Below are 14,139 nucleotides of genomic sequence, written 5' to 3' on the forward strand. Positions count from 1 at the left end.
CAGATCTTTGACAGTTCACCTCTGCACAATCCACCACATCCACAAAAAATCTTAGTTGCCTTGACATCAAACAAGACTCAACTAACTTAGCTAGCTCAGCATCTGTTGTCAGATTTATGAATTGACCTGAGCCATTAAGATGACATATGTTGGATTTATGGTTATTTCCCCATTGGTAAAATAAGCCAATCCCTTTCAACAAACAACTGAGTGTAAATGTCTTGCTATCAACTACCGTGTCCCATTTTCTCCCTTTGCAATATGCCTTCACATCCTTCCTCATATATGACTGCATCTCAATAAACAAGCTATAATCTGCGATCCTATAACAACAACATTGTTTAACTATCAACATGACTAAACTATCACCTACACATGTGCAACAAGGGAAGGACTGGGAACGTGATACCACTTACCCATCATGGTTTTTCTCCATATCAACCATTCTTCAACTTCGTTTTGTCCTAATCGCGCATTCCCTTGATCCAACAACAATCCATTGCAAAAACAATCAAAATCTCCCACAAAAACCAACAACATCCTAACCTAGGGTTTGAAACACATCTAGAAATGGGAGGGAAGAAGGGGAAGTGGCATGGAAATGGATCTCCAGTACTTACCCACGGTTGACATGCTCGATGGCCACTGCCACCGCCTACCAGGGCTGGTGAGTAATGTCCCCATTACCTAGGGCCGCCCTAGTCACGTCTCATAGGCCTGTTCATCTTGAGTCTGGGAGGGTATTCCGGGCAATAGAAGAAGAGGAAACGACAAAGGGGAATGGTCTTCCTCCACCTCCACTAGTAAGGTGAGACTAAAAAATACACACCCATCTTCACATGGTTGGGCATTTGAGATTTATTTGGAATTACAAAAATATAATGGGCCAAGCCCCTATATTCTAACACATAGATATTTCCATAGTAGAGACAAATCAAGTGTCAAGGATATGGGAATCCTGCACTCTACATATTAATTTCCTGCTTGTGGATGAAAAGGTTAATGCAATCCCCTTTAATAATACTATGCCTTTTACTAGTCACACCAATTCAAGTAAGCACTACATTATAGATCAGAACTTGTAGATGTGCTAAATAATCTGGTTTTGACCTTCTATGAGTTTGCAGTGTGAGATATGTATTTGCACTGATTTGTGATCCTTAGGTTTCATGGTAGTTTGCAATTTTGCTTGATTTGTTGCTAAATTGGTCAGAGGAGAAACTCTTACTATAACAGAATAGGTCATATGTGCCGCTCTATTAGTGTCGGATAGGCACAAACCGGCACTGATGAAGTATCAGTGCTGGTTCATGATATTCTGAGCTTGATTAATGATTGAGCCGGGTTGAACCAGCACTGACAATTTTTATTAGTGTCGGTTCGTTAGTAAGACCGGCAGTGAAGTCTTTGACTAGACTCGAAATTTTATAGAGGTAAAATGAACTAGCACCCTGAGTCCGCTTACAACATGCACGAGCTCAGCCTTATCTCCTCATCCCTCACCCCGATGGAGCTCTTGTCCTCATCTCTATCATCTCAATCTCTCTCGCTGGTATGGTGGCACTTGCGGTGGGCTCCTTCGTCGGTTCGGCAACTCCTCCGCCGAGCTCCTTCACCATTTTGACAGCTCCTCCGTGGGCTCCCTCCCCGGGCCCAGCGGCTCCTCCAGAGAGCTCCCTCTCTGATTCAGTAGCCCCCTCCCTGAGTTGGTAGCTCCTCCGGCAAGCTCCCTTCTCGATCTAACTGCTCACCACCGGTGGCTTGCAGTGGAAGCTTGGGATATAGGACATCTTTGGCTAGGAAAGGCAAGCACCACCGTCAACTTGAACTAAATTCCTTCTAGTTTTGTGATCTTTCTTTGATTTGGGAAGGGATTCTATACAGGAGAAGGTGATGAGAACAATACAGGAACATCAGAACCCTCTTCTGGGTGTGATATACCAAAGTCTTCAATTGGAATATCTCTGATTCTTTTGCTTTCCTAGACCAAATTGATCTATTTTCATTTTGTTTTGTGACTGGTCGATTCTATTTTTTCTCTAGTTTGTCATGTGCGGGTTGGAGCCAGCGTTAGTTTGTCATGGGGGATCCGGCACTCCTAGAGCAGAAGAAGTCACTGAACCGGCTGGTCATCAATAAGGCCACCAATGATGATAACTCCGCCCTCATGCTGCACCCAGACACCATGGAGAGGTTGCACCTCTTCCGCGGCGACACCGTGCTCTTCAAGGTGGCATACGGGCTAGCCTGAGCTATTATACTTTTGTTGGGATGTTGAGCAAATTAGTCAATTGTGGTGTCACGAATTGATCTGTGGATGTCAAGTTAGCGACTGGAATTAGTTGATTTGGGATTGCAGATCTGTTGGAAAAACCTTAGCTTTACCACTGTAACTTCTTGCTGAAGGGGCATAGGATGATGCAATTAATTGTTTACTAGTAATTTGGAGGAATTTAGTGGGTTGGTGGTGTTTGGTCTGCTATGTATTGATTTGGTAGTGTTTAGACTACAAGATTTTTGTCAATTTGCAATGTGTACTTTGTCTGCCATCATGTCTATTGCAAGATTTCACCATCAACGGGTTAAGAAACTAGTGTGAATGTCAAGATTTCTGAATGCTGGTATGAACTCGATGATGGTGATATGAGCTATGTAATTTGTATCAGTGCCAGTTCTCTATTAGGAACAGACACTGATACTGATTATCAGAGCCGAGTAATCAGTGTTGGTTAAAAAATCGTCATTGATGGTGTTTTTGAGCCGGCACTGATGAACACTTCTGTAGCAATGTCTTGTGAAATATCGTTGGCACTTGGATGATTTAGTTGTTTGGTTGAACAGTGAACTGGTCATATTTTTCTTCTTTTGAAATTCAGTCCTATTTTGTTGGAAAAAGGAATCCAGTACTATTTTCTGAATGTATAAGCATAGAATTAACTACAGTAGGATTATTCTCTCGATGAGCTTGTTCTCAGGTTTTGCTTGCTGATGCATTTATCTTTCGTCTAGATCATTTTTTGTTTCAATCTTTTCCTCGTTGCTTGTGATATCAGGTGGTTACTATAACAATACTGCAACTTGAGTAGTGCGCGTAGTGCAGATAGCCAGAGCTGTGTTGTTACGCCCAAGCCGCGCTCCTGTTCGAGCCTTGCTCGACGCAGGTTTTCTCACCTTTGCGCAGGAGGAAGCTCTCCTCCTGTATTTCTTTCAAAAAAAAAAAACTGTAGCTTATTGAGGAAGACAGGAAGGAATTGCCAGCTGAGCTAGCCGACTATAGACATGGCATCCATCTAAATATTGTGACTGTCAACTCCTTCCTGGCTTCCTCAATATAGAAGGAAGCCGCTTATTGTCACAATGCTGCAGCTCATTGCTCTTTCCCACCATGTTTACAATGGGATCTAAAGGGTTGGTATTGTATATCATTTACCTATGTATTGCAAAAGCCTAAAATTATGAAGTCACATATTCCTTTTATTTATTAGAATTTCAAACTTTGGCATTATCTGTTCTTTTTATCCGTAGCAACGCAAGGGCATTATGAAATGCGACTTGAATCAATTCTCTGTTGCTTATGGTTGCTGGATTGTATATTGTGTGATATCAGTTGTTCCCAATGCCATCCGTGACTAGGAATGCCTTTGTTCAATAGTTAGCTTTGAGGGCTAAAGAATTTTGAGTGGCTTATATGGATTTGTTGCTAGCCTGAACTACTTGACACATTAATCTAATGAATTTGAACTATTGCCAAATATGAATGTTTTGTAGATAAGATGCATGTTGCACACTATAGGTGGGAAATTGAATTTTCGGACAAACAAAGAGCCCGGACTCAGGATTATGCAAACAGTATTGTCAGATCATAGATTGCTAGCTTGGCAATATTAGCTATAAACTACTCATAAATCCATTACAGTTACGTATATTCTTCAGTACATTCACCCTAATTGATATCTTTTCTAGAGCTGTCCTCGCCACTCTATCCGCGGGCCGGTTGTTGTAACTTCTCCAAACTCATGAAAAGGAATATTCTTTTTTAGGAGTCATGTAAAAAATTTAGGATGGTGATCCAGGCCATGTCTTAATTTTTTTCTTTGCAGTCTATAGTGCAATCTTTCAGCATCTTCTGTAGGCTAGCAAGTACCAATAACAGGTACACTTCTGCTTTAGTTCTGCACAAAATGTATAACTATTATGTGTTTTTGTTTTTACCATCCAGGGGTTGTTTCTTTTCTCATAGTTGGATCTCTTTCTTTATTTTGGCGTTCCGATTTTGACAGCAGTACTACATTTATGTCAAAAAATAATTCAGCTGGACCTTTATTTTACCAAAGATACCAATTTGTTTACTGTTTGTTCAACCATTAGTCCTATTTGAGCACTAGCTGGGAACATTAACTTTCAGGAAACACCTGAGCCTGAAAAAGGATATTCCAATGCTACCTTTACTTGGGTTTGCCCAAGATATATATCTCATTTTATTTTCTGTAAGAAGAGATATATATTGAGATTGAACTGAGTAATCATCAGATCCAAATGAATGCAGAAAGCTTTTTTTCTATTTATGATTGTTCACTTTGGTCATTATCTCGACGATTCAATTATGCTTGTAAAATTGTGAATTTTAATTGCATTTGGGCAATATAGGCACGCATGAGCATGACTGCCGCGGCAAGCCATATGCCAAAGGGTGTGCTATTTGAAGCTCATATTAGAGGTGGTTGGATGTGCACACAGCTCATGACTGCTGGCTGCGCTGCGGTTCCTGCACTTTGGGGGTGAAAGATGGTTGTGTAGACCATAGTCACTGGGAATAGGGTCGAGGCATGTTCCACGACCTCGAGACGTCGGCCTAATTCGAGGGCCGGGATCAAACAGGGTCTACTTCCCGATTGAGGCTGGGTCGCGTCTAGGCGTCTAGGCGGATTCCAGCTGCAGTGATCCTCAATAGCCCTCGGCCAAAGATGAGGTGGCGCTAAGTAGGGGGTAGAAGAATGAAAAAGCACTACGTAAGAGATCATCAAAGGAGACACGTCATTAGTGATGGCTCCTCGGTACGTATCACTAGTATACTATTAGTGATGGGTCCAGTGCCGACGCGTCACTAATGTGTGACTTGGACTGGGACCCGGCCAAGACCCGTCACTAATAAACCTCCCACTACTGATGAGGGTTCATTAGTGGCGGCAAGCGAACGACCCGTCACTAAAGATATTAGTGACGGGTCACATTAAAATCCGTCACTAATAATTCATTCATTAGTGATGTATATATGGGACATACGTCACTAAATGTAGCCTACTTATTAGTGACGGGTCGTTATGAGACTCGTCACTAATATTAAAGTAACTAGTGATGGGTCGTAGTTGTTACTGTCAATAATGACTGACTCATTAGTAACATGTGTCCTTATCACCCGTCACTAATTTTTGCGCCGATCACTCCTATCTGCTCGACCACTCTTATCCTCCCATTTATCTCTCTTGACCACTCTAATCTCCACTCACGTCTGCTCGCCTCCTCCTCCCACCGCCGCCACCGTTCACACCTCACCGCCAACGCTGCGCCATCCTCCCCCCCTCCACCACAGCCCGATGTAGCCACCGCCCCCTCTACCCACTAGGGTTAGGGCGATGGATAAAGGTAGTGGCAGGGGCCATTGTCGTCGCCGTGCTGAACTTGGATGGATCCTGACAACGCCTCCATCGGCTCATGCACCAGGCGTACACTACCCTCCAAGCATTCCCCCACCGGCCACGATCGAGACCGATCATAGTAACCTCTTCTCTTTTTCTCCCTCATTGTTAGGCTCATAGTAACACTCATTAGGATACAATAATTTAATTGAGTTTATAATACATTAGGTTCAATTCATATCATCCTATCATGTAGGTGTTGAAATCGATCCTATGGCTCAAAGAGGTAATCCCTGCGATACATGTATTGTACCTTTGGTGCAATCCACTCTAGATGGAAGGAATTTTGTGAAGCTATTTATCTTTTTGGACATACGTTCAAGGGGAGAAAGTAGTGGGGATACCACTATTAGGGCATGTGGCAATGCATCACCAATTTTGTTGCATTCCGGAAAAACCGTCGTTGAAGGGTGCTTGAAAGTGCTTCAGGAGCATGTGTTCTTTTTGCGTGACTACAACTATTTTTGAATAAAAGCGCTTGAGGAAAGCGAAGAGGATTTGGCTTCGATCAGTGAGAGGCTTGCTCAGTTCGATGAATATGATATGGTATAGTAATATATAATTTGGTTGTTTTGATATACATGACTGTTAGCATGTATTATTTTCATAATTTTATTTTCTTTGCTTATTTTCATAATTTTATTTTCTTTGCTTGTAGGATATTTTTTGTGACACCTTTGCGGCAATTAGCTTTCATGCTACCTTAGATCAAGCCATGGAGCATCTTGGGTTAAGCTTTTATGGCCCCGGAGTGAATTTCACTGCTGAAGGCAACTTCCAGGCTGATATAAGGTTTTATTTAAGTGGAAATGAATCAGCTAATAAGACATTGTTTACTATTTATGGTAAAGCATCGGGTCGTCCATGTCAAGTGAAAGAGAGTGCACTAATTCATGCGCTACTATATATTGATGAAGTACTATGATACATGCTCTGGTAAATGCTCAAGTGTAATGATGTATGGATATTTGGATAAGTACGTAATGTATGCATAACTATATTGTATGATTGACTCGAGTTGAATTCAAGTTTCTAAATGTATATCTATGTTCTTGAATATGAAGACGGCTACCAAATCCTGACATTGCTTTAGGATGTCATCCATCGAAGTTCATTCTGTTATGTTGAATGGGATCTGTTGAAGTACTCTCTGTTTGCATGCATGCCTCTGTTCTGAAAGTCGATCTCTTCTTGTAGAAGTCATTAGTGATGGTTCTTAGTTTTCACACATCACTAATATGTCATTAGTGACGGGTACCCTTATCACCCTTCATTAATGTTAAATAATTAGTAACGGGTGTCCTTATAACTCATCACTAATGTTAAGTCATTAGTGACGGGTGTCTTTATAACCTGTCACTAAATGTAACCTTAGCGGCTCCCTATCGGGGCCACTCATTAGCGACAGGTTGTTATAAGATCAATCACTAATGGCTCACTCATTAGTGATAGTTGTCCTTATAACCTGTTACTAATGAGTGATGTTTATTATTATTTTATTCACTGAGCAGTATGATCATACAGTGTCTATCCGTCGCGGCTGCTCGGCAAAAGGGTGATTTTTTTGGTGATTCTATTGAGGCCAAATGATTTGAAGTTGGTGTCTATCCCTGCCTTTGAAGGTTTGCCTCCTCCCTCTTCACCTCCTCTTGTTCATATATGCATGGTGGATTCTAGGGTTTGAGTTGGAATCAACAATTTTGCTCCTTCTCTCAGATCTTGATATATGTGGATTGTCCCCCTTAGTGTACATGTGTAACCTACGTCTCCCGTTCAGGAGTGTTTGATTATAAATATGACTTATCAACTCGTCATATTTATAAGAAGATGCTCCCAAATTGTCCACGTACTTTGGATAGTTCGAGGATATGTGGTACGAGTAGTAGGTTTATGTGCTCTTGTATGGTTCTAGAGAGAATTTCGGTGGTGTCTCCCTGTTGTTCTACGGATACACACCCTCTTGGCTCGTTGTCAAGACGTATATTTGGAGAATAGCGTGGAGGTGCTGCTGAAATTTTCTCCAGAATTGTACAAGAGCATGGAAACCTACTCGGACCACATATCCTCAAATGGGATTAGGACCTATCTTTGCCTATTAGAAATTAGCTATGATCCTTCGCCATAGATAGCATGTATCATATTTGGATGTTAATTGTTGTCTTGAATATCACTAGAACACACGTACACACTTAATTTAGTTAAATTGAGTTAGAATTTTTATACTTATTCTACTTTCTCTATCGTTTCTATTTAGAATTAATATTTTATCAATTTGCAGATGGTGGATCGAAGTTGGATTTACCTTGATTGCCGCACTTGTAACGAGTACATAAGCAGGGTGAAGTCTTTCTTGATTGTCGCGGTGGTGGATATGGAAGGTCGGGGTAAAACGGTAATTTGGTGTCATGCTGTGATTGCAAGAAATAGAAAAAGTTCCCAAAACCTGACAATGTGTATGATCACTTGTTAAGGTGTGGATTCAAAGAGACATGTCACATTTGGAACAAACACGGCGAGGAAGGCCTTAACGAAGGGAAAATGGATTAGGTCTTCCCAGATGGTAGTACGGATCGAGGTCTCCAGCCAGCCAGTGATATGGATGATTATCTTAGGGACATAGACATATTAGGATTCAATGATGACTACGTGAATTTCGTGGAGAATGTGGACCAAATGGTGCATGATGCTGAGGGGCAATATGAGTATATTGATGATGAGTTTGCCAAATTATAGGAACTGGTGCGAGACTTGTCACTAATAATATGTTTATAAACAACGAGCCTGGGAACCTTAGCGTCCGATTTACACATCCTAAGCTTCCTCCTCGCTGCCGCACCCACTGCCCTCTTCTAATCCAACGCCGTCTATGGCTGCCAACGATAAGGACCTGGCGTCGTCGTCCTCGGTGCCAGCCCCCGACGATGACTACATCGATTAGGACCTCTTGGTGGTGGAGGCGGAGGAGGAGGATGAGAAGGAGAAAGCGATTGCCAACAACGAGGTGATTACTCACGCCGTCCATGAGGCAGAACTCATCAGTGAAGCTGAGGGAACGGCGAAGGCCATCGTTAGTGATGAGGCCATCGCACACCTCTTGGCGGAGGAGGTGGAGATGGGCAGCGACTCTAACACCGAGGAGGAGGAGGAGGAGGAGATGTGCAACTCCGACATGACCAACTAGGAGGATGAGGAGATGGCCAGCGCCGGTGGCGACTACGACGATGACACTGATGAATCGTAGTCCATTGCTTACCTAGTTTTATGGTGGTAATACAAATTTAGCAATTTGGATTTAGCACCCATCTTTTTTAGTCCGGATGGGTATTTTTTTGTTGTAATCCGGACCTTCTTTTTGTAGTGATGAACTTACTTATCCTAAATTAATGAAAAGGTCAGTTAATTGAAAAAGTGTGTTAAATTGAGAATGCAAGTGAGATAGCTAATTGAGTACATTTTTCTCATCATCGAATTATCCTGCTACCAAATCCTGACTTTACTTTCGGATGCAGCCAGTATACATGTAAATAGAGGGATGATCACATTAGTGACGGGTGAATTTACCACCCGTCACTAATTACCAAGTCCTAGTGATGGGGTGGTAAATCCACCCGTCACTATGACCCGAGCATTAGTGACGGGTGGTAAATTCACCTATCACTGTGACCCGATCATTAGTGAAGGGTGGTAAATTCACCCATCACTAATGATATGTTTCTAAATAATAGGCTCGGGAACCCTAGCCTTTGATTTTGTCTAAGTCGTACCATACCTGTCGCCCATTCCTCCTCGCCTCCTTCTCCAGTTCATCCTCAAGGCCGTTGCCGTCTCCCTGCCGTCCCCATCCCCCTCCCCGACGACGTCTTCCCTACGCCCTCGCCCCCGACTACCTCGACGCCGAGGAGCCCACACCGCCGTCACCTCCTCCCCGATGAGCACCCTGATGCTGAGGATCCCACACCACTGTGGTCTGCGCCACCATCATCCTTGTCCTTCGAGGTAGGCCTCCCGCCGTCCCCTCCTCACCAACGTCTACCGCCATCATCCTCATCCGCCATTGTGAGTTACTTCTGTGCATTCTGCCATACTTTGTGTGCCGGGGGTGAATGCAAATGGTATGTCAGATTATATTACTCGATAATGACAGCGGTTAAGTGAGGTTGTGTGTGACAACGCAGTCTACTTAGGTGCGACAATATGAACTTAGCTGTTTAGCACAGATGAATTAGGCGCGCTGTTATCTTACCCATTTAACACTTACTATTGAATACTTAAACTCTATGTGTTCCTAATTTTGACCCTTGAGTTGCGATTTCTATGTAGTATTTACGGTAATTTAGGAGATATAGGATATGTGAATCAATGGTTAGCAGTTTAGCATAACCATGTAGAATTTTTACTTTTCAATATGCATAAATATGGAGGTTGCAGTGCATGTTGTTCTTGGGAATTATCTGAGAATTAAGAGTGAGCTGTCATACATACCGATGATATGAGATAGCCAATTTGCCATTTGGATGGCGACATAAGTCGTAACCCGCTTTCTGAGAGTAAAACTTGATAATATAAACATGTTCTTGGTATTTATATACTTGGCATATGCAATTTTCATATTTACCTATTTTTATTCTTGCTTATGTACAGTCCTAACAGTACACATTAATTCTTATTCTTGTTTATCTGCTACTATATATTCTTGTTACTAATGTATGCATATTGCACAACAAGTTCATGATGGTTAAAATTAAATTTGTAAGAAAATTCCAAAAATGAATTTAGGTTGCGTAACTTATTACGTTGTATCCCATTTGGGAGTGTTTGATTATAAATATGACTTGGTGTCACACCCGGTTTTAAAACCAAAACTAGATGTAAACTATATGTATGCCAGGATCAGTTTATTCATACATATAGCGACTTTATTAGTGCGTAACAGACACAGTGCTTCTTATTACAACGCTAATTATTACAAAATGACCACACACGGGTCTAAAGAAAAAAAATACACCACAGCGGAAAAAGAACGGCGCAGCTCCAAGCCAACAGGCAGCCGACCGAGAGTTCCACAAGCCTAGAACTCGGCATCATCTTCAGGGAAGTCGTCCTCAGGGAATTCTCCAAAAGTTTCACCTTCTGAAACAGCAAGTGTGAGTATTTTCAGTACTCAACAAGTGGGGGAAAAATTTAATTTTATATGGTGGCTTGAATCAAGGCTTCCTATTCTCTAGGGTTTCATTTGCATAAAAGCCAATTTTATCCCTGAACTATGAAAAAACAAAATTTATTTTAAACAGGAAAAGACGTACCAAAGATTTTCTTTAACCTCCGAGAATTCAACCCAATTTTCAATCTAAGTAAAACAACCACCCGGCTAATCATGTGAGGGTCCATGCTGCTCATAACCGTGAGCACGGCTGAATATTCAGTTTGACACTCTGCAGAGTTTGTACACTTTACCCACGAGTCGCGATCTTCTCTGTTGCCGGTACCTGCTGGTACCTTACACACTTTCGGGGTGTGCGTCAAGAGATCACTACGAGGCTTTTTCAAAGAGTCTCCCTGTATACACTTGCCCACTGAGGCTTCACTGCCGTACATAAGTGGAGTAACCCTCCACCTCAGAAGCCCCCTCTTGTGCCGGGTAGAATCGGGAAGTAACCCTTCCTTATCTACACATCCAATTGGCTCATACAACACTGGGAGAACATCTAATTACTAGGCCAAGCCGTACCATATTGGTCTCGTGGTTGTTCTGTTTGCCATGGATGGTCACTCCACGAACCGATTCTTAAAATGGTCTGGGCAAGACCGCCAATAACCCCATAAGGGTAGATTACCAAACATTTTCAAACAACCAACCATGCTGGGAAAAGTAGCCCTTTCTTGCATAAAACCCCAATTATCTTTGTTGTTAACTCCCTTAACAACATCAGTTTTCATGACATACTTCCTATATCAACTTTTAGTTCATAACTCATGATTCATCACCTACACGCTACATGTTCATCTAAAGCATGGCTAAGCATAAACATGATGTTATTTTCAGGATAAAACATCTACAGCTAACACTAGTATTTGCTATACTACCCATTTTGTAAAACAGCATGCATATTGGATAAAGACTATTTTTATATAAAAATTGGATTTGCAACATGGTCAAGACACTTGCCTTCGTCGAAGTGATGCACAGGTCCTTCAAAATCTTCTTCCTGAAAGTTTTCGAACTCCTGGACTGAATCGTCTACACGAGCACACAATCATACATAAGAACAGTACACCAAACAGACCTAAAACTAGGGAAAATCCCTATAAACAAAATCTACACGTCTCTACGAGAATATGAGCGCAAAGATCATCTAAATTGGAGCTACGAGTAAAAAGTTGTGAGCGTTTGAAGTTCTAGGGGTGTTTCTGCAATTTTTCTTATTATCAGAGAAAATCCAAATTGTTTTTATACTGGAAATTGAATTTATGATGTCATAAAGCGAAACAGTTTTATTTCTCAAAACAAAATCGTATGGAATAGGTCTACGGGACCATGGACCACGGCCTGGAAGGCCGGTCCATGCCTACGGTGCACTAGATTTCAAAGGGGTATGCACCAAATAATCTGGGCCGTTGGATCTTGATCGGGCAGCCGAGGTTGAAGGGGGCTTGGCCGGCAGCAAAGGCACACGCGGCCGGCAACCAGCGGCGGCGGGGATCGCTGGACCTTCACCGGAATGGCGCAAACGAGCATGGACCTCGGCGGGGAATGGCGCAAAAGATAGAGGAGGCGAAGGGAAGTCTTACGGAGGGCTTCTTGCCGGCGGAGAGGGTCTGAAGGTGGCTGGCGGCGAAGAATGGCGATCGGCGACCTCGGAGCTCGGTGCGGCGGCGCTCTGGTGACGGGGATAAGCCGAGGAACGTCGGGAGACTTCACCGAGGGCCCTGCGACGCCCAAGAGCAAGAGCCAAGGTCAAAAGAGGGCTCGGACAAGAAGAACAAGGGTGGCGGTGAGCTCTCACTGGCGGCGGAGAAGAAGACCGGTGTCGGGGTCGATTCCGTGCGGGAGAGAAAGAGGAGAAGGGTGGACGGGGTGCTCGAAAGGATGGAGAACCTGGTGGCACGGATTTTATAGAAGGGAAGGGAGAGAGAGGGAGCTGCATGGCCGGCCGAACCTTCAATGCCAGAGCTACTCTGTGCGGCCGAAAATGGCATCGGGCGGCCATTTCACAAAATTGATGAGGGGGAAAAGGAGGGGAAGAGCATGCGCATGCGACGGTTTGGCACTCGGGCGGAGAGATGAGCGGGGCAGCTCCAATTGAAATGGCGGCGGCGGCGGCGTTAATCGGGTAGGCGGGCGGACGGAGGTGGGAGAAGGGGAGCCGATCAAGCGGCGGCTCGGCTCGCGGCTCGATGGGTCCCACAAGGCAGCGAGAGCGAGGGCGACGGGCTGGTTGGAGTGGTCGGCTCGGCGGGCGCTCGGCCGACTTGGGCTGGCACTGGGAGAGAGGCCGGCCCACGCGGGAGGGGAAAGGAGGGAGGGGAGGAAGGAAAACTGGGTCGGAAGAAAAAATTCGGCCCAAGCGCAATTTCTTAATTTCCAAAACTTTTTCCATTAGAATTTTCAACATAATTCAAAATGAGGTATTAAAACGGCGAAATCTAGCGAAATTTGCAAACTTTTTCCACCCAATAAAACCCTAATGCATCTATAACGGCATGAATGCAATCAAACAATTTTTTCTAGGCCAAGTTAAATTTAGAAATTAATTTCCTATTGAGCTAAGTTGCAGCGCCTGATCAATTTCTAACAAATTTTAAATTATTGCAAATATTGAATTTTTGGGTGTTACACTTGGTAACTCATCATATGTATAAGAAGATGCTCCCAAATTGTCCATGTACTTTGGACAGTTCGAGGATATGTGGCCCGAGTAGTAGGTTTCTGTGTTCTTGTATGGTTCTAGAGAGAATTTGGTGGCGTCTCTCTATTGTTCTTTGGATACACACCCTCTCGGTTCATTGTCGAGATGTGTATTTGGAGAACAGCGAAGAGGTGATGCCAAAATTTTCTCCAGAACTATACAAGAGCATGGGAACCTACTCGGGTCACATATCCTCTAATGTGATTATGACATACCTTTGACTATTAGAAATTAGCTAGGATCCTTTGCTTTAGATAATAAATACATCATATTTTCATAAATTCATATAAAAGTGAATATAGTTACTAAGACTTATACAATTGTATCTGCATATTCGTATCTACAAGATATTTGCCAATGAGTCATCGGGATCCTCTGATGAAGCACAAGCTCCCAGTTAGATGTCTACGCAACCAGGTCCTACTGGAGCAACAATACGAAAGCCAAGGGCACAAGCAAAGTGGCTGACTAAAAATATTACCGTCATGGAAGTTGATGATGATGGTGTGCCTATGGAGAAGAAGGTCCTGCAGATG

At 43.1% G+C, this 14,139-nt stretch overlaps 1 non-coding gene across 1 annotated transcript; it reads left to right on the plus strand.

The window, feature by feature from the left end:
- Positions 1–1,883: 1,883 nt before the first annotated feature.
- On the plus strand, positions 1,884–1,974 carry LOC133910368 (small nucleolar RNA R44/J54/Z268 family). The gene has a single exon (XR_009908536.1). It is a non-coding gene; the product is annotated as a small nucleolar RNA R44/J54/Z268 family (small nucleolar RNA).
- Positions 1,975–14,139: the final 12,165 nt, after the last annotated feature.

The sequence above is a fragment of the Phragmites australis genome, chromosome 2 (assembly GCF_958298935.1).
Source record: "Phragmites australis chromosome 2, lpPhrAust1.1, whole genome shotgun sequence".
Lineage (NCBI taxonomy): Eukaryota > Viridiplantae > Streptophyta > Magnoliopsida > Poales > Poaceae > Phragmites > Phragmites australis.